Raw genomic sequence first — 21,460 nt, 5'->3', positions numbered from 1 at the left:
AGAATGTTAACCCATTCCTAGGGTTAACAAGAGCTACTACCATTATCTTATATCAAGGAGTCAAGGTAGATATACCAAAAGATCATACATTCAAGATATGAAGCAATGGTGTCCAAATCTACAACCTGGACGGGTACCCGTAATGATCCGACGGAATACTTATGGTGATTTTCGTTTCAAGAGAGCGTGTGGTAGAAACAAGTTAGGATGAAGTCCCAAGTGATATACTTCATAGATATATTATGAGAGTGGTCATTCTAATAGAATTAGGCCTCTTATGAGCCTAAAATGCCCGACTGACCACAATTTAAGTAAATGTGAACACTTATGACCATGTATATAAGTGAATCTCTCTCACAATACAAATAACTTTCCCATTATGCAATAGAGTCTTGCTCTTGCTAATCCTCTTACTAATCTCTCTCTAATCCATACTAGTGAGTGTGTGTGAGTGAAGTGAGTTGAGATGAGGGATGAGTACACGTAGTGCAACGTGTGGCGATATGACAACGCTTACAGGAGGCCTGATAAAATTGCTTCTCAAAGAGTTGTAGAGCTTTGAGACCTCAAGGGTTACGAGATCGACTATTGGAAAGATCCTCACGACAGTTATTACAGTTCATCACATAATCTTTTTGTTGGATGTGTTTCAAGTGGGTGAGCCATAACAGTGACATCTTAAAAAATGCTAGTAGATGTGCCACAATTCCAGTTCTTTGCATATCTTTCAAGACTACAAAACTTAGGTGCCCAAATCTTTTATGCCATAGCTTGCTTGTCCCAACATCTGCTTGCGTCGTAAAAGCACAACTCATACAAGTCATTGCACAAAAGTCCTTTGTCTTTATAACATTATTGCCACTGGTATTTGTGATGGTTGTGCACCAACAAAATTCTACAGAAGTCTCTAAAAGCCACAAAGTGGCTTTTCCTTTACAAGACTAGTGTTAAAAGGGACCAATTGGGTCTTGTGATTGTACTCCCAATGTGACTAAAGTGTAGCATGCAATAGGTTGATCGTCGTCGTAACGCGCAACAAAGTTAGAGAGAGAGTAGAGCAGATAAGAGTCAACACAATATTGGGTCCCAATTTTACCCCCACTGAAGAACCCCCTCCCCTTGCAAAGCACTTCATAAGCACTTGCATGCAAATCTAGCTGAAGCAAGGTTAGGCTGATACCAAATGTGGACCACTAGTGCCTATGTGCAAGTGTTAACACAGAGACAGCAAACAATAAAATAGAAAACACATGCATGGTGATGGTGTACAAGTAATCCTCATCATATTGTATATTTATGTACAAGAGAATATTTTATAAAAGAATATAAAGTACAAAAAAACAATGTTGAAAGAAGATCACTGATTAGCTGATGTTAGACCCCAAGGCTCAGTCCAGCCATGGCTGAGATCGCTTTCCAGAATTCAGCACTGTAGAGAAATCGCTATTGGTTACAGATGCTTGCAAAAGATGAGATGCTTGGCTTATATCCAACCCTTGTCTATATAAGAGGGGCAGAAACCTGAATAGCTGTCGGGCTGCTCACAACTTAATAAAAAAGTGTTCGCACCATTTACTGCTACCCAATTCACACACGACCTAGTCCCAAGTCTACCCAACCTGCTGCCTCGCCTACCCGACCTGCCCATGGCCATCAACTGCTGCCTGACTTGCTCATATGCTTGGTCGATTGCACCTAAGCAGTCCCAAAGCTCAGGCGTATGACATCTCACGATATGCATTTTGTGTTACAACCATATACATGAAAAACCCTGAAGAATGGAAGGCCATGTTCGTGCTCATGAGAAGACAACCTGTCACAAAGATAAGAAGACATGAAGATTCTCGTCATAAGAAGCAGCTCAAGGAGTTCCAATCTGGCAATGAAGACATCATGCTTGAGAAATTTTTATGGTAAGCAATTTTTTGATAGAGTTGCAAGAGACGTGTGCATGCCATGTTTCGCAATTTACAAGGCAAGTGAGCCAAAAGCACTTGTGGTGGGTAATCTTTTACATGTGCCAGAATATGTTGGACAGCCACTAGCTCATGGAATGTTATCAATGCTTTTAATCAATTATGCATGAATCAGTTATGTTTATGTGGCTATGTGTATGCTACATTAATGTCATCTGCCATAGGCCAGAAAATGCCTAAGATAAAATGCCATTAGAAATTTAAAATATGCATGCAATTGCCAAGGTATGGCAAGTTCAGCATGCAAGAGCGATTGGGTATTAAAGTTCATGCCCTCTCTATGGCATTATAGTGAGGATGCAAAAGTGTTGGCATGAACTCATGATGCATGGACTACATGAAACTTGTTGCAAGGCTTGAGGACAAGCTAAGTACAAAATCAACCTTGGTTTTGCTTGCTGATGATTGGCAAGTGGTGCATATGCAAGGTTTTGTGGCTTACATACATCTCTTGGTTATGTCTTTGCCGAAAAATGACATGTTATTAGGGATACATTGTCGTGTGATTTCATGGTAGACAATAAAGCATGTATCTTGCTGAGGCCTTGTAAAACCGATATTTGGGGCTGTTTCAACATCTGATTAGGCACCATGTTGGATGTAAAGCAGGCTCTAAGGCTGACAACGTAAGTTCGCCCTTGAGTAATGTAAATATGGTAAGCATGTGGTGTCTAATGTGCAAAGCTGTAAGGACAATATGCATGATTGAGTGAATGTGCGGATGGTACACGGAAAAAGTGAATAAGTGTACATAATGGTACACATGGAAGATAATTGGCCACGATGCTTGCATTGGTTGATAGTTAATCAGCTCTGTATGTGGCTAAAGGAATGCGTAAACCTCGGATTCAAAGATCCGAAGCACCTGCTATAGCAAGATACCTCCAGAGAATCGAGATAGTAGACTATACTAATCTACTATGGCAAGACAGCTATAGAGATGATGACCTTATACTTACTGCTACATGCACTATGTTGTGGAAGCATTGATGATGATTAAGGCATGCGTTTAAACTTGGGCAGCTCAATGACTCTACTGTAGCGCACACAAACCATCCACTAGAGGTAAGTTTTCCCTGTAGCTCAAATGAACCATCCACAACAAAGAAATTATTTCCCTTGATGATGATTAAGGGTCTCCATTGTTGCGTGTACTCAGGCATCATCGCAAAAGCTTGTAAGGTGATGAAGGGAGGCCCCGCCCGTGGCTGTATGTTGTCTAGGATATCTCACCAAAAAAAAAAAAACAAAAAACAAAAAAAAAAAAAACTTGGCAGAGAGTAATTGAAGAGAGGGAGAGAAAAAAAGAAATAATTTTTTTTTTGTCTACCCACAAGGTCTATGAGACCAAAAGTAAAACATGTGATATGTAGGTAACTATATGCCAACAAAACATGTGAAATGTGGGTGACTATATGCCAACAAAACATGTGTGTCACGTGCACACCTTAATCTGGTGCCACGTAGACATGGTTATTTCTTGCGGCCGCTTTAAGGGCAAAGTTAGATTATAGGTGCCCAAGACATACACCAATGATTGGGACATATTACGGGCAGGGATTACAGAGCCAAGACAAAGGGCATGCAGTCTAATAGTTTGGATCAGCCAAGTGCATCTCCAAATCAGTGTTTTCCATTAATGCGCAGAGGAGGACAATAAGCACTAGTTCAAGCATAGTATTCATAGTCTAGATCTACATTGGATCTATGACAATCATTGTAATTATCATTCATTCAGTAATATATATAGTAGGAGTAGGTTAGGTAAAGAGTCTCTCTCTTCTCCTTCTCTCTACTTCTCTATGTCATGAGCATGTGATTAGCGTTACTCTTTATTCATTTGTATTAATCATCATTAAGCATGCTTCCGAATAGTAGCCATGTTACATTGGTAGAGCATGTCTAGGCTCTTCCTAGAAAAAGATTTGCATCAACACTAGGGTTTGCATGTAAATCAATAAATTAGGGTTTATGTTTTAGGGTTTGCATTGAATCAACCTTTTTGCATCAGTTTTTTGCTCAACAGAATGGGGGGACGGATGCACTTCTCCTCCGTTTGGCTACTCTATGAGGAGAAGGCTATCTCATACAACAAGGGGAGGGGGAAATAACCACACAAGTGGTCTATAATGCCAAGCAAGCTCACCACCACTGTCAACGAGAAAGGGACCGGGCCGCCAGATCCTCAAGAAGGCTTCCCGACGCTTACGCATGCAGTTTGAACAACCATAAAGCTTTCCCCATTGGCCTCGAAGGGTAAGAATTGTTAGAATTGTGCATCTCAGTGTTCTCGGGCTTTTACCATTTATCTGACATTTTATTGTATTTCTCCTATTTATTTGTCCTGTGAGCAGTCGGCCAGGTCACTGAGGCACTATATAAGGAGTTCCCCATTATTCACTCCTTCATCCAATTCCCTTGCACATAGTTCAACACTCAGTTGCTGGCCATTGCCATTGTAAAGCTTTACTGCTGTTATAAAAGGTGATCTTGTCCAACTCTCTCATTCTACTTTGCACTCTCTCATATGTTTACTGTTTATGCTTCCGCCTATGCTATCTCCTTCATGGTATCATACGCTTAGGTCTAGGCTGCTCCAAACCCTCCAAATCTGCCCACTTCTGTTGTGCGTTTTGCCTCCATCACTTCTCCGGCTGCAGATCAGTCCATATAGTTGCTGCGTTTTCAGTACCTTGCTGCGTTTCTGGTCCAGCCCTCTTCTGGTTGCTGTCGGCCAGCCCTACAAACTGTGTTTTGCTCTTCAAAGGCAGATCTTGAAGTGTTTTGGCTGCGTTTTCTCCTACAGAGGCTATCCAGCCAGTTTTGGTGGCTGCGTTTTCTTCTGCAGAGGCAAAAGGCGGAGTTGTGGCTGTGTTTTCTACACCAGCTTCTGTTTTTGGTGAGTTCTTTGCGTTTGGTGCTGCCAGACAAGTGGCCCTACATTGTCTTCTTCCTCCAGGAGTCCTTGCCCTTCCGGTAGGAGGTTCCCGGTGGATCTTGGACTGTTTTGATACTGTCCCGCCTCTCTCTCTACGGTTTGAGAGGGGGCTGATTGTTTCTGGTGCCTCGCTTCGTTGGAAAACACTTGAGAGAAGTGTTTGAGAGCTGAGATTTGTTCTTTGTTGCTGTAGATATGCCCCCCCCCCCCCCCCCCCCCACCCCGCCCCCCCTTACGAACAAAGATGACAAGTTGAAAGGACCCAACTACGCTCATTGGAAGCTTCAGATGCAGGTCTGGTTCATCCACAAAGGTTTGTGGGACATTGTTCAAGGCACTGAAAGGAAGCCCGAGCGTCCTCAAAACTCTAGGCGGTGGACTCAAGATAAGGAGGATGAATTTGCTGTGGAATTACAAGACTGGGAGAATCGGGACTCGAAGGCGCATTCTGCGCTTATGCGGACCATCACCGAGGAGGTCTCACCAGCAGTGCAAACTCTCTCCAGTGCTCATCAGGTATGGTCAAAGTTGGAGGATCTCTTTGCACGAGATTCATCGATGAGGGCAATTACCTTGCAAGGGCAGCTCTACGGTTTGTTATTTCCTAAAGGCAATTCAATGCAGTCTTTTCTGATGAAAGCCAAGGTTATCCATGACCAACTAGTTACTAGCCATGGGTGCTGCTTTGTCCTCTTCTCAGCTGGCTGCTCTTATCCTCACCAAGCTTCCTCCAGACTATGATGTTATTTCTCGATCTTTGCGGTGCCAGGTCACATACACTCGGTTGGATTTTGATGATCTTAGCTCCCTACTTTTGGAGGAGGAGTCCGTTCTCATCTCAAAGGGTAAGTTGAAGGTGTCGGTCAACAGTTCTGACCAGGCACTTTCCTTAGTTCAAAAGAAAGGTCGGAGTCGGTGCTTCTCTTGCAGGAAAAGAGGACATCTGTCCAAGGATTGTTTGTCCGAGAAGAAGGACAAGACCAAGGGCAAGGCTTCATCTCAGAGAAAAGGCAAAGACACGACACAAGATAGTGATACAGGTTCTAGTACCACTTCTAGGACTCCCAGGGCGCTTCCGGCTCAAGAGATCCCAGATGGTGTGCTTCTCTAGTACACATGCAGTTTCCCCCCATGTGCTTCCAACCAGAAGAGGCTTGTGGACCGGAGAGGGAACTGATTACTGCTCCACTTACTGGTGCATGGGGACCGTGATTCAGAGTTCCACGCATTAGACATCTGGCAGGACATGGTTATCTTTGGTATAGCAGAGATTATGAACTGGATCTGTTCCAAGTTCATTATTCGAGGCTTTTGGGACGTGATGTGTTCCGTTCACTGTTGGGGATTATGGGCGCGGTATGTCCAGCAGCTCATCATCTATTCTTGGAGTTCACTGCACACTTGTGTAGGAATTCGTGGCCAAGCAAAGTTCCTTGTTGTTCGTGGTGGCATCTTGTTTCGAGGAAACAGGTTGGTGGATGCTCTCTCCGAGGTGATTCCAATATTCGCAGTGCTGGAGGGTCCATGGTTGCATCTTCATCAACTTATCTTCTTCTGACTCCTTCATCCAATTCCCTTGCACATAGTTCAACACTCAGTTGTGCTGACCATTGCCATTTTAAAGCTTTACATCTCCTTCAAGAATGATATCGAGCCAGATGCTCCTGATGGACTCTGTTGGCAGAGTGAGGGTGCCTTCAATGGCTTCACTGCATCGAGCTCTCTTAATGTGCCATGCGGCAATCCTGCAGATCTCCCACCTCTCATAAGAGTCCAGTGACTAGGAGATGGAGCTAGGACGGGCACCGCAGAAATACGAAGATGAAGACCTGAAGGGCTAGTCCCCCACCCTCCTCATACGCCATGACGGCCTCGGCCTCAGTGCCCCACCTAACAATGTGGAAAGGGATCCTGTCTATAGTAAAGATGCAGAGGATCCACTGCCAAACTTGCTGAGCCTTCGGGCAATCCCAAAGATAATGACGCTAGGATTCCTAGGGATGGCCACAACTCGGACATAATGCTGACCTACCTCCGATGGCCAACCAAGTGCCAACCGCCAAACTCTTATGTGCCAATTGCCACATAAAGAGAGTGATCTTCCGCGCAGCCGAAAACTATCCCACAACCTCTTCCATAAATCTCACAGAAAGTGCAACGAAAGGCCCTGGGTATGCTAGTGTCCTGCTGCTGCTAGTGTACCCTCAAAATCTGGCAACAGTCAACTCCAGTAGCCTTCAAGGAGCGTCTTCGACAACCTCTAATTTGGAACCCCTTGGTCTGTCTGTCTAGTGGTCACATGCTTGGAGCTCGTCCACATGTATCATGGGGAGCTTTGAGCACGGGTCCCGCTAGGTCACTTGGAGATTGATTCAGACAGTTGCCCCCAGAGGCCCAAGAGAGGGGCCTTACTGGGATCCAGGGCAGGGATAGACTTAGCCTCGAGATCGACTCTTCCATCTCTCCAAAGTGGCTAGCCCCAATCCCGGACCCTCCTCCCCCATAGTGGCTGGGAGTGTTCACCAAGCATGATATACCCTTGGCAATTCATGGCATGGATGCAAGCTCCGCCTTACTCACCTTCTCTATTGGACCTCATGGCTACTGGAGAGAGCAGAGCCCCCCTTGGAGGATTTCAAGGGATGCACCTTGTAGAGAGTGAGGGACAAATGGCACATTGACCCTCCACCGGGGCCAAGGTGGCCAAAGAGAGACTCTGGTGTTTGTGGATTTGGGAGGGCCGGCCTCTCACATGCGTCCAGTGGGACCCGGGGGAGTGGACATGGCATGATCCAGAGGACGAGGAGGAGACTCCTGGTACCCCCTTTTTTGCATACACTGCATAGCTAGGCCGTAGGATTCAGCCTGAGATGATCCCAAGCACACAAGAGGCTGGCTGCAAATCTGTCCTCAAACGCAAATCCATCTCGTGCTCTGAGGCCAAGGCCTCCCAGAATTGGGGTGCGGGTGGAGATCCTAGCCAAGAGGAAGGACTTCCACGGCTCACCGCCCGGAAGGCCTCGAACAATCAACTTGCCCAAGAGTGGAGGGGTCAATGATGCCCACGCCCCCTCTGCGTCGCAGCCGTAGGCCTCCTCTCCAGGCCACCTTGACTTGGGCAGGCCTCCCGTCGTGCTGCCAGCCCACAAAAAGTTGTGGATTAACCGTTGAACTTAACCAATCCAAGACCACAGAAAGTTGCTGATCAACCGTTGAACCTAACCAATACAAGCCTGGGAGGAGGACCAACAGGAGGTGATGTACCACATGGTGGCGAGAAGAACCTGGTTTGCCACCACAACCCGGCCAGCTAAAGAAAGCCTGGCTGAACTCCAACATAGAAGCTTCTTCTGAATGCTCAGAAGGAGAGGGGCAAGCTGCTGCTCATGGGAGATATCAATGCCCAGCTGGCATCCAAGATAACGAACTGGAGTGTCCCTCGAGATCCACTGAAAAGTCTCAACTGGACACCAAGTCAGGGTGGCCTTGGCTACAAACAAAAAAAGATACGGTGCTAGTGGGCAGCCAAGCGAGAAAGCGGAAATCTATCGCCTCTGCTGTGTGACACTGAGTAGAGTCCAGAAACACCTCAGACCCACTCCCCCAGAAAACCCATCCTGCCCATCATCCCCTCCAAAAAGCCCCAATCTACTCTGTCATAGGCTTTCTTGAAATCAAGTAGGAAAGGGGGGGGGCGCACATTCTTACAGGGGCATGTGTCTTATTCCATATGACGATGGTCAGCTAAGAGTTTCATAACAGTTTCATATGACGATGGTCAGCTAAGAGTTTCATAACAGCGCCTGCGGGTTGAGGCTGGCAGGGCACAGGGCATTCTGCTAGAGGCACGGACCTGCAGGATTTGCATGACTGGAGAGGTGGAGACAGAGGAGCACTAATTGTTTCAATGCACGCCTACTATGAGATCCAGGGGAGATTTCATTGCCTGTTCTGAGATGGTTTTGGGCCTCTCTTGAGTCATATGGTACGAGGACCAGAGATGTTTGGGCATGTATTTACTGGAGCTCCGGAGACATCATGAGGGCATACTGAGACAGCACTCCCAGGACCAAGGTCACAAAACAAGGACACCTCCCAGGCCTTCATTACCAACTTCTTCTCCCATCTTTCGACAGCGAGGACTACAGAACAGGCCCAGCCCACTTCGATCCGATCCCCCTCGACCTCTAGCACTCCGGGGGTGACCAGAGAGAGAACTCGACTTATACTAAGAGCCAGATGCTCCCGACCCCGTAAAGGAGCAACCTTCTACCTACCAGCTGTACATCCTCAACATCTCAGACAACATACAGAGGTTCGACCCCAGGCCGCTGACATTGCTGTGGCTCTATGCGACAGAGGTCACAAGGACACCTCCCAGGCTTCCGTTACTGACTTCTTCTCCCATCTTTCGACAGTGAGGACTACAGACCAGGCTCAGCCCATTTTGATCTGAGCCCCCTCAACCTCTAGCACTCCGGGGGTGACCAGAGAGCGAGATCGCCTTATACTAAGAGCCAGATGCTCTACCTGCCAGCTGTACATTCATGACATCCTCAGACGACATAGAGCGGTTTGACCCCAGGCTGCTGACATTGCTGTGGCTCTATACGACAGAGATCATCCAAGCTATCTGGATCAATCTCTTCGTGGCCCCTGGGAGCAGATTTAGGGTGCTATGAGGAGGGGCTATATGTTTCTCTACATACCTAGAGCCCTAAGCTTGCTTGATCAGGAGGGAGGTAAGAAGCATCGGGTTATAATGAGAACGAATGACATGTAAAACTTTTGGAGCTCTATAAGAACCTTCAGAGAAAAAAGCAACTAGCAAAGGTATGAGGCAAGGAATTAACTTCTCTTGACACAATTGCAAATAGACCTTTCTGCAAGTAGAAATGAAATTATTTAAACATTTATCTGCATAAGAAAGTGAAACTTACATAGAGAAGCTTCATCACTTGAAAAACTAGTCAATGCCCCGCTGTTTGCTATGTAGCATCCCCATCAGATTAAAGCCACCATGGACTGCTTCTTGAGCAAAATAACTAGAGGTCCTAGTCTGCTTGCTGCTTTGACTGCTTAAGCAATTGGATGAAGAGCTTCATTGGGGACCACATCTTCCGTAAGTGCTCAAAGCTATCAGAAGAAGCCAATATTGGAGGCAACTTTCTAGCTCAATGCACCCCAAACTGAGATCTGTTATTATGTTGCCTGTAACTTGGCCAACCAATCTCCTCTCACTTCTCAATTTCTCTTCAAGGTTTGTTTGACTCTCACCACCATCCACTGCAAAATAAAACGGTGACTCTCCTGCCTGGCTTTCGCCGAAGTCTTTCCTCCTGCTTTGTGGCAGATGGGTGCAGATGGCTTGGTCTTAATGTGCATATAAAACCCATTATTCCCTTGGCCTCACAACAGGCTGTGGCCTCTTCCGTACCTGTAGAAAGGGCTCACAGTTACACCATAGCTTTCTAATGCCAGATCCTCCTAGCCCAATAGAGCATGTCACACTGCATCTTGAGGAAATAATAGGTGCATGCGACTAATAATACGTTTCTCACTGGACAACAATAGAGATCAGAAAACACTCTTTACGTACCATTTCTGCTGTTGATGAAATCCAAGAGATTCACCAGTGCTGTTCTGTGTGTGGTTTATCAAAAGTTCCCCATAGGGTTCTCCTGCCATGTCTCAGCCCACATGCCATTAAACAAAATAATCAATTCAAAAAAATAAAGTGGCTATAAGCAAAATAAATAAATACAAAGTCCAAGAATACATACTTTGAGACATATAAATAATGACGTAAAACCAATGACCTTGCCAACTTCATGTAATGATTGTCACCAATAGTCCCCACATGAACAAATCCCATTCTCAAAGTGATGGAACCGATTGGCATCCCTCACGATGATAACTCGCCCCGTCATCTTGGAGATGTATTTGGTAGCAGCATGACAATCTCCACAAACCCGCAAGTTCTTGATTATGTGCAGCGGTGTCCCATGAGGAGTGCTGATCAACCCAAATGCAATTGCTAGCCTTTCACTATGATAGCTAAGTAGCCGCTCCTTCTCCTCTTCTTTTACATTGTGCAGCACGAGCTTCGTATCCGGAACATATCCCACCTCCTTCATCTCCATGGTCACCTTGTCCAACTCCATGCGTATTTCCCTTATTTGGGGATGTGAAGTATCCCCCACTGAGAATTCATGCACCCTGCCATCCAGCATGATTGAGCTCCATCCTAGCAGTTTCTTTACGCCCCTGTCTGCCATGACTTTTCTCATCTTTGAAGCATCCTCCCACTTGCCCACTGCAGAGTAGATGTTTGAAAGCATGACATACACTGCATCATTTTGGGGATCCAACTCAAGCACATGTTCTGCAGCACGTTGTCCTCTTTCCAGGTTGCCATGAATCCTGCATGCACTCAGCAAAGTCATCCATGCCACAACTCCAGGTTTACCTGGAATTTTCCATAAATATTGCTCAGCTTCTTCTAGTCTCCCCATCCGGCCAAGAAGGTCTATCATGCACAAATAATGGTCTTCCGTTGGAGCAATGCCATGATCTCGTTTCATAGAATCAAAGTATCTACGCCCTTCATCAACCAGACCTGCATGACTGCATGCTGACAGAACACTAACATACGTGATGCTGTCAGGCTTGACACCACCCTTGCTCATTTTACGAAAAATAAGGACAGCCTCTTTGCCATGGCCATGCTGAGCAGTGGCTGCAATCAATGCACTCCACGAGACCACATCTCTTTTGGGCATACTCATGAAAATGTTTCTTGCATTTTCTAGACTCCCACATTTACCATACATGCTGATGAGAGCATTCCCCACAACGACATCCAGCTCCAATTGGCTGTCCATAAAACACGCATGGACCAGCTTACCCTCTGGTAACGCTGCCACATTTGCACATGCATCTAGGATACTTACATAAGTTACCTTGTTTGGAATCAAACCTTCACAAGCCATTTCCTTGAAAAGTTGAAATGCTTCCTTACCATGCCCATGCTGACCATACATTGCAATCATTGCACTCCACGAGACTACATCTCGCTTAGCCAATTTATTGAACACATTACGTGCACCTTCAAGGTTACTACACTTACCATACATGGTAACAAGGGCAGTTCCCACCATAATATCTGTCTCAAAGCCTAGATCAACAATCTGATGATGAATTTTCACTCCCCCTGTAAGAGCTGCAGGACAACAGCATGCATCCAGTGCACTTACAAATGATGCTTTATTTGGCTTAACACCTTTCTGCTCCATTTCTAAAAAGAGCTCTAAGATCTCCTTTGCATTCCCCTGCTGAGCATAACCTGCCATCAATGCATTCCAAGATATAATATCATGCAAAGACATTGCGTCAAAAGCCTTCCGTGCACAGCCCAAGTTCTTGCACTTACCATACATAGTCACAAGAGCATTGCCCACAGCGGTATTTGTATGGAAGCTAGTGTCTAGAATTAAAACATGGACCTGCTTTCCATATTCTAAAACTGACGGTTTGGAGCATGCACGAATTACACTGATCAGTGTGACTCTGTCTGGGATCACACCTTTCAGCCGCATCTGTTCAAAGAGTTCTATGGCTTCATGTGCAAGCTCGCGCTGGGCATAAACTGTGACCATTGCATTCCAAGCGACCAAGTTGCTATCTGGCAGTCTGTTGAGCAATGTTCTTGCTTCAAGAAGGCTTCCACACTTGCCATACATGTTCACAAGAGAACTAGCAACCAAAGCGTCCGACTCCATACAACACCTGATGATGCTGTCGTATATTGCATCACCATCGGCTAGAGCTGCAGGACTGGTGCATGTGTTGAGTATGCTTATGAAGGTAATCCCATCCGGGGTAATAGGTTCCTTTTCCATTTGTTTGAATAATGCTAGAGCCTCCTTGGTATGAGCATGCTGAGCATAAGCTGCAATCATTACATTCCAAGAGACCAAATTCCGTTGTGGGAAATTGTCAAACAATCTTTGTGCATCCTTCAAGCTGCCAAACTTGCGATACATGTTGAGAAAGGCAGTTCCCAAAACAGCATCCGACTCTATGTTGCTACCTAAAAATTGCACATGGATGATCCTACCCTCTAGCAAGGCCATGGAGCCATCAAATGCATTGAGTAGGGTCATGTAGGTGGCTCGGCCTGGCTTACCACCTTCCAAAACCATTTGCCTAAAATACTGGAGAGCTTTTTCGCATTTGCCATCGCGGGCATATGCCGAAATCATTGCATTCCATGAAACTTCGTTCCTGGATTGCATTCTCTCAAACACATTCAGAGCATCATGTAGGCCCCCACACTTGGTATACGTACTGAAGAGAGCATTCTCAAGATTACTAGATGCAAAACCACCATCAACAACAAAAGCATGAACCAGCTTGGCCTCTTCTTGGAGCATTGCACTTGTGCAGGCATGCAGGGCACTGATGACAGTAACGTCATTTGGCTTCAAACCCTGATGATGCATCATGTGGAAAAGCTGGATGGCCTCATGGCCATCATGGTGCTGGGCATGTGCAGCGATCATAATGTTCCATGAGACGAGGTTTCTCTGAAGCATGTGATCGAAGACCTTTCGGGCGTCCTTAAGGCTTCCACACGTGTCGTACGCACGTACGAGGTGATTCCCCAGAAAGGTGAGCTGCTCTACACCGCTGGCCACAATGTGGGCATGGATGCAATTGGTATCAGAGAGTGCCTGGCAACTCTGCAAGGCAGAAGCAAAGGTATCGGAACTTACACCGGATTTGCAAGCGTCTAAGGCATGTACGGCCATGGTGCCATCGTGTATGGCCATCAACTCCCTTGCCGTGAGAGTACAGAATCCAACGCCCGCGTGTGGCCATTTCTCCCGAGTCCGCCATGACGATCGAGAGGAACCCCGCCGAAATGCAGGCCTTAAAGAATTACACACGCCAGAGCTCAGGCTCGAGACGCGATGATACATGCAAGCAACCCGCTACACATTGGCTTGAACCATAATAATCATCATGCAGCCCATGCACAATGTTCAGTAAACAAGTGTGTGAGGGCCAAGGCATGAAGCCATTTGAATGTTTACACCAGTGCACAATGTAGGAACCATTCTAGTAACCTAGTGTGTGAGGGCCAAGGCATGAAGCCATTTGCATGTTTACGCCGATGCTAGAAAAAAACCATCCTTTAGTGTAATCTCCACTGTTTTAAGAGATTGAAAAAAAAAAATTTGATTGGCTTTGAACTAAACGCTAAGATTTTGGCAATTTTTCTTTCAAATGGATTGTGTGTAGATTTTTTTAAGAAAAACAAGCAAAGGTCAACGCTTCCCCTTATTTTCACTGGTTGGGATAAGTACATTGTGCAGTTAATGAGGGTTAAAAAGTGACGACCACGCACCTAAAGTAAAGTTAACCAAATATGGTTAACATATCCCCCTCCCTAATTCAGATTCTGTCCTCACAATCAGTAAGGTACGGTAGGGAGTCGAGTGTTTCAGCTGGATAAGTGGCGAAAAGGCGTGGAGACTCCGATTTGGAATGCAAGAAGACATCAACCTTGGTTTCGTGTACTTTCTCGTGAGAGTCCAATGCAGACTTTAGGGTCGTTCACAGTTGATGTCAAGCGTGAGGCTTTATGGTTCTTTGTTATAGATGTATTCTTTGGGGAATTCCATCACTTATATATTATTTACGTAAAGAATTAAATGGTGGTAGCTACATCTAGATCGAGTACTTTTGTGCATGAATCAGGGTCATGCAAGAGTACTTGTGGTGTGAATTGAATGTCGATGCCCTTTAGATTTTTTTCAGGGATTGTGAAAATGTGGAAATAGGGCCCTCAAATGAAAGGCCCGACCCCTATCGATCTTATTTGTATAAGGTGGCGAAGGAGGAGTCTAAATCAATGGACATTAATGAACCATCATTGACGGATGTTGCACACTTGAATGATACAAGAGAATTGACTCCAGGTCCGGATGGATTAAAACCGAAGGCTTTGAGGCTTCAAGAGGAGTATTGGTAGTGAGGATGGTTGTGGACTTTGTGATGATGGACTTCATTTGGGTACATCTTGTGAAGGTCTTTCGAGGGGGCCTAATCGTTGGCAAGGTATGGGTTATCAAACATGTTGAGATTCAATGGTGACATCGAGGAGTTACTAATAGAAGGACAACCTATAATGCATGTAGTTCTCGTGGGTTTCTAGGTGATGGGTTGTACCATGGACCAAGTTTTCACCCATCATGGCCCTTCTATCTAAAGACGTGCCTTGGCTATGGTGTAAGTGCTTGTGTATGTGTGTGCTTATACATGCAAGTTGTGTCTATGAAAGTGTGAAGCCCTTAGTGAATTTCCTCTAGGTCATAGCTCCAACACTTCTTCTTATGTCCATGTGTTACGCTTTCTTCAGTACTTTCACTGACTCACCTTCCTTTTTTCTACTCTCTTTGTGTTGCTTTTCTTGACATTTTTCTTGTCCTTTATCCCTTTAGGAGGGGCCACTCTTCTTTCCTTGACATTTTGAGGGGACTAACAATTGGATTATTTGCTCTTGGTATAAGGAATTCTCTAACTCATAGGCTTCTACACAATTGCTTTCTTCTTTCAACTACTTTCTTCACGTCTCCTAATACTCCTACTAACTCTCTTTATAGGATTCTTTGACATTTACCCCTCATCCCTTTTCTTGGGAAATCAAGTTCACGATGTTGCTGGGGCTAATTCACGAGGGTTTTGTACGTGCTTCTTGCCCATATGGGAAAATTTGAGAATTTTGAGAGAATTTGTAAAATTTAGCAAGGGTTGGTGAGGCATGCTAGGGGACTGCTCCGATTGTGGTTGTGGTTTGGTTGAGGTAATTAACAAAGTAAGGGTACCTAGGCAGAGCGACTTTGTGGTAGTTTTGTAATAGATTGCTCAAATAACTTGCTTGGTGCCTTTAGTTGCCTAGTAGAAGTGCAAGAGATATTATCCTCCTGGCAGGTCACTTCGCGGCATTCTTGTTCATGGGATATCAATCATTTTCTCCTTGCCTTTAGCTAAGATTTTTTTATTTTTTATGGGATTTTGGTTTCGATTGCTGAAACACCCCAAGTAAGAGTCCACTTACATGTGTGTATGCCCGAGAAGCATGTCCAAGCCACTATAAACATGCACATTTGATTAGCATACAAACATGTAAACATGGGAAAGTAAAAGGGTTCGGTTAGCACCCTCCACACCCAACCACACACACACACTGTATGGTAAGCCAACCCCAAGCTGGAGGTCAAGGCAACCCTGGCAAACCCATACTTACAAGGCATACATGTCCCTATCATGCATCCCTAGTCCTTATGATTCTCATTGGTATGGCTAACCAGTGGGCTAACACAAGCTGGGTTCCTTGAAAAAGGCCCTGTTCACAATGTAGAGTTCCCACACTTGAATTCTCTCATAAATGAGCCACAATCCCAACTATACAGCCTAGTGACCAACCCAAATTGTAATATAAAATGTGTTCGACCGGATTCTAATCACTAGCCTTGTTATGTCCAAGTATGGGACATAACATTCTACCCTTGCTAATGAGAGGAAGACTGGGAGCCAAAATCTAAATAATGGCATCGAAGTGAAGCACCATTCTCCCAAGTTTTGATTTCATTTATACAATCTCTCCAACTCCTTCGTTCATTCTATACTTTTATAATTGCCTTTTCCAACCCCTTTTGAAAGATTTAGAAGAGGTATTACTATCTTTACATAATTCTAGATAAAGGTATAGAAAAAATTCACAAATCCTAAAAAGGATTAGACATGGGTGATGGTCCTAAGAATTGTCCACTCATGCACCTTCCTAATTTTTTCATATTTAATGATGCAAACACAGTAATAATGTGATGGTCCTAAGAATTGGCCACTCATGCACCTTCCTAATTTTTTCATATTTAATATGAACATAGTAATTACCTATCCTAGGTATGTTGGTTCTTGCTTAAAGAAATCACATTTGCTTTCTTTAGCAAATATACTTTCTTTCTGAGAATATCTACTAACACAATTTTGGTGCTGAGCATGTTCCTCCAGGGTTCTCTACTATACATAATGATATCATCTAAAAAGAACTTTCCTAGATATGGATAAAAATATTGTTCATCATATATGTTAGAAAGTTGTTGATGGTGCATTTGTGAGTTAATATGGTATAGAAAGACTCATAATGCCCATACTTGGCCCTAAAACGAGTCTTAGCATCACTCTCAAATTCCTATTTTGATGATAACATGTTCTCACATTAATCATTGTGAAGTATCATGCTCCACAAAGCCGACCAAGAAGGTGATCCATCCTTGGTAAAGGGTATTTATTCTTAGTTAACTTATTGAGACCCTTGTAATCTACACACATCCTCTGAGTCTTATCCTTCTTGTCCACCAGTAAAATTGGCACACCCCAAGGAGATTTATTAGGCCTCACATGCCCCATTGGAGATACTCTACGAACCTTGCCCTCCTTAGATTGACTCAATCTGTAACACTACCTAAACACTAGTTGTGCCCAAGGTAATAGCTCAATCTTATGGTCTACACCCCTCTTTTGAGGAAAACCAAGTGGTAGTTTTTTGGAAACACATCTGAATACTCTTACATAATCTCTCAAAAGAGTCATCCCTCAAGAGTATCCACACTTTGAAGGTAATAGTTAAATCTTATGGTCTACACCCATCTTTCAAGGTAAACCAAGTGGTAGTTTTTTCGGAAACACGTCTGAATACTCTTACATAATCTCTCAAAAGAGTCATCCCTCAAGAGTATCCACACTTCAAACATTAACACCTTTTGACTTAGCTAAATCCATGGCACAAGAACTCAAACTAAACTCAAGCTAGCTTGTTGGTATCCAACAAGCTAATCTCTCTGGAAGAATCCAAGAATCGCTTGTTTAAAGCCAAATCCATGACTTTATCAGTTGTTAGACACGTAATGTCACCATCACAATGTGGAAAAGCAACTAGCATCATCTAGAGGCGAAAGATTCATCCCTTAGGAGTATCCACACTTTAAAGATTAACACCTTTTGGCTTAGCCAAATCCATTGACATAAGAACTCGAGCTAGCTTGTTGGTCTCTCCAATAACCAATCTCTCATGAAGAATTAAAGAACCACTCTTTTATGTCTTATCTAAAGCAAAATCCATAACTTTAGCATTTGACATATGTGTAATGTCAATATCACATTGTGGAAAACAACGTATTCCCACTCTATCTTACCCCCTCAGATGCAAATCCTTGGTATAATGTTGAGGAAATGTGCGCTATTGGTGTGATTAGGAGTAGATTTGTGTGATTAGAGTATGCTTTGCTTCTAACTTGAACCTTTTTGTTGCTTCAATTCTTTGTCTCATGGGAGGAATGGGATGAAGAGGAAGCTCTCCTAGTGCGATTGAGGTAAGTTATCTCTCCCCTTGGTTGATTTCATCATGAATATGAGCATTAGCATTAGATTAATTAGGACATTAGTGTATATTACCATTTTTTATATTTTTTTCCAAGTTTAGCTCAATCAAGGTATTAATCTTTATAGTTGTTATTATTTTGTTAAATTGAGTGAAAATCATGACATTAGAGTATGTTAAGCAACCCTATCATGTAAAAAAAACCCCAAAAAAATAATACGAAAAACTTTTAAAAATAAAAAATATATTTATTATTCTCGGATCATAGGATCCGGATCATCCCGATCTAGATCGTCGACTTCCAGGCTCGCTGAGCAAGTCCTGAAACACGATTAATGAGGGACTATTTGTGGGGTTAATGGCCATTACCACACACTTGAGCATAAATTGTGGGGGGGGGGGTTGTCAAAGTACCAATCAAATATTCTCTTGTAAGAGGGTATAAAGTTGAGTAAAGACCCCTCTAGTACCTGAAAAGTAAATAGGAACCACTGTCATCCACCATCATAAATGCACTTTTGGATCACCAAACCAACCTGCATTCAATCTTTATTACGACCTAGTTCTCAAATCATGCAGATTTCCCAATTGTTATTGCTAATCTTGTTTTCATATTACCCCAAAAAGTGTATTGCTTATAATCTGGATCGCTTGCCTTTCAGATTACCACCAATCCAGATCGAGCAATTTCCACTTCAAGTTATAGATATTTCTTGATCGTGGATTTTATCTCTTGATCATTTACAATCAAGATCGCAGCTATATTAAGATTTTTAATCCAATCCTTGGATCTTCAAGCCATTCAAATCACTGGATTTTTAGATCATAGCTTGTTGAGATTGATTCTTGTTCAGATCGCTCGCTATTCGGATTGTTTCACTTTCAGATCCCCCATCGATCATCCGGATTCACCAAACTGATTGGATTTCAAAGAATGGAAAAAACAAGGAAAAAACAAAAAGAATAATTGCATTCTTTGTCTCATGCGTCGTCCATTAAGGAGTGGTACTAGACCACGAGTTCGAGTTGTTGTGATTAAGCAGTCAGGGATAGTGCATGAGAGTAGTGATGAGTTCATAGAGGTGAGACATCGTAGGAGTATGCATATTGATTATATTTCTAGCATATCCAATGACATTGACTTTGAGAGTTTTATAGTTGATCTAGGTATTTCCTTAGATCCAGTACTATTGGAGATTGATCTATCATGGGATTTAGGTCATATAGGGACACCAGTGATGGAGTTGGTCTATACCTTTGGGGATGACCTTAGTGACCTTGGAGATTCCATTGATAGTGAGTTAATTTGATACCACTTATACCTCTTGTGTAGACACTTGTAGTGATGACATTCTTTATGATGATCCAGCTTCTATTTTAGAGGGTCACATACATATAGAGTGTCATACACATTGAGATATTGTGCATGGGTGTCGGACCATACTCATACATAAATAGATATGGTGAATCATGATTTTTACGTCTTGAGTGGTGCTACATATGATGGAGGCATGAGTTCACATTTGACTCTACATGAGGCCGACCTTGAGTCATGTTCATTTGGCTCCTTCGGATGTCGGCACGATCCTGTGTTCTTTGGAGTCAGGACATTTTTCTTTGGATGCATTATTTGGCATTTGAGGAGCATAGTTTGTGGACATATGGATCGACATTCAGATGTATCTATGACATATTCCAATCTTGGCATACACGATGATTCTTTTGTGCCAAGACCACTTTACATTTTGGCCAGGAGTTTCGAGCTTTTTTGGCAGATACCTTTCATGCGAGATTCACAGTGTGGTCATGAGGATGGGCTTATGAGTTTTCCATTTGACTCTGGGACTACTATCTCTTTGGAGTCGAGCTTTCCGTTTGATCCAAGAGATACTACCATTCCAGCTTCTACGGTTTGGGGTGTATACCATACATATCCCTTTGATCCTGGAGGATACTCGACTAGATTCGTCTCATTGACAGTGGTTCATTATCTACTCCACTTGCACCAGATTATCATGGAGCCCTTACCTTGGATTTTTCATGCCGCGGTTGATCCAGGAGGTTGCATATATAGCCTCATCATTTGACGGGAGTCCTCTATCCTTTCCATTTGACCCACGGGGTCATATGATTCATGCACAGGTCTTCCGCTACATTCAGTCATGGATGTGAATTTGTTTTTGGCTTTTGTACATAGCCACTTGTATATGTCTTTTCTTTGGGCATGACCACCCTTTGATTTCGAGGATAAAATCATTGTAGGAGGGGATGGTTTGTAATGAAGTAGGTTTGGGTGCACATGCACATGGGTAATGGGGCCTAGGCACTTGGACTTAGGGACATTTACATGTGTACTTTTAGGGGATCCTATATGAGACATAGGGCTCATGGACATTGTACCCTTTTTTGATCATATTCACTCTATAGACATTCATGTCTTCTTGGTGCTCATGCCCAAGAGATCCACACCCATGTTGTCACTCCATACTTTGAGTGGCCAACCCTAGTCTCTTGCAATGGTATCAAAGCCCTTGGCTTAGGTCTCTGCTTAGGGAGTGATTATTGTTAATAATTTTTGAAATTGATTTTACACAGTTTTCAGATTTGCCAATTTCTTATTTGTTAGCAAAGAGATTTATGTTAATCATTTTTGAATTTGCATTAAACACTGTTTTCAAAACCCTGATTCTTGAATTTCTTGATCTTCTTGATTCGTATTTTCGAATTCGAGTTTACATAGATTTTTACAACCAAAATTGAGAGATTTTCTTGCTTAGAGAGCTTATAGTTTCCAATTATTAATCCATTAAGCCTCTATTTTTGTCCTAATTTCCAAAATCTTGGAGTTCTTGGAGCAGATTTACAAGAAGCTTGGTTTCTTAAGTAATTTTGTAGAAAATTTCATTGCTGTTTCAGAGACTGGTGCAAACTCTGTAGAATATTCAGATTACACAGTTTATGTAGAGTACAGTTTGTTGTGTAGACATCTTGCTATGCAGTTTTCAAATTTCTATGTAGATTATTGTGCAGAGTATAGATTGCTGTGCAGAACAGAGTTTTGGTGTGCAGATTATTATAACAGGCAGATTCTATGCA

General features: G+C 43.5%; 1 pseudogene across 1 annotated transcript; it reads right to left on the bottom strand.

Annotated features, from left to right (window-relative positions):
• Positions 1-1,250: 1,250 nt before the first annotated feature.
• On the bottom strand, positions 1,251-13,971 carry LOC147605419 (pentatricopeptide repeat-containing protein At1g11290, chloroplastic pseudogene; annotated as a pseudogene). Its single transcript, XR_015265132.1, has 4 exons — positions 10,698-13,971; positions 10,514-10,595; positions 9,855-10,351; positions 1,251-1,813 (listed from the first exon to the last, which is right to left on the bottom strand). The product of XR_015265132.1 is annotated as a pentatricopeptide repeat-containing protein At1g11290, chloroplastic pseudogene (transcript).
• Between the last annotated feature and the right edge of the window lie 7,489 nt (positions 13,972-21,460).

The sequence above is a fragment of the Cibotium barometz genome, chromosome 59 (assembly GCF_041138505.1).
Source record: "Cibotium barometz isolate CiBa-2024 chromosome 59, ASM4113850v1, whole genome shotgun sequence".
NCBI lineage: Eukaryota > Viridiplantae > Streptophyta > Polypodiopsida > Cyatheales > Cibotiaceae > Cibotium > Cibotium barometz.
The sequence above is the reverse complement of the archived record's forward strand: the minus strand, read 5'-3'. Positions and strand labels throughout refer to the sequence as shown.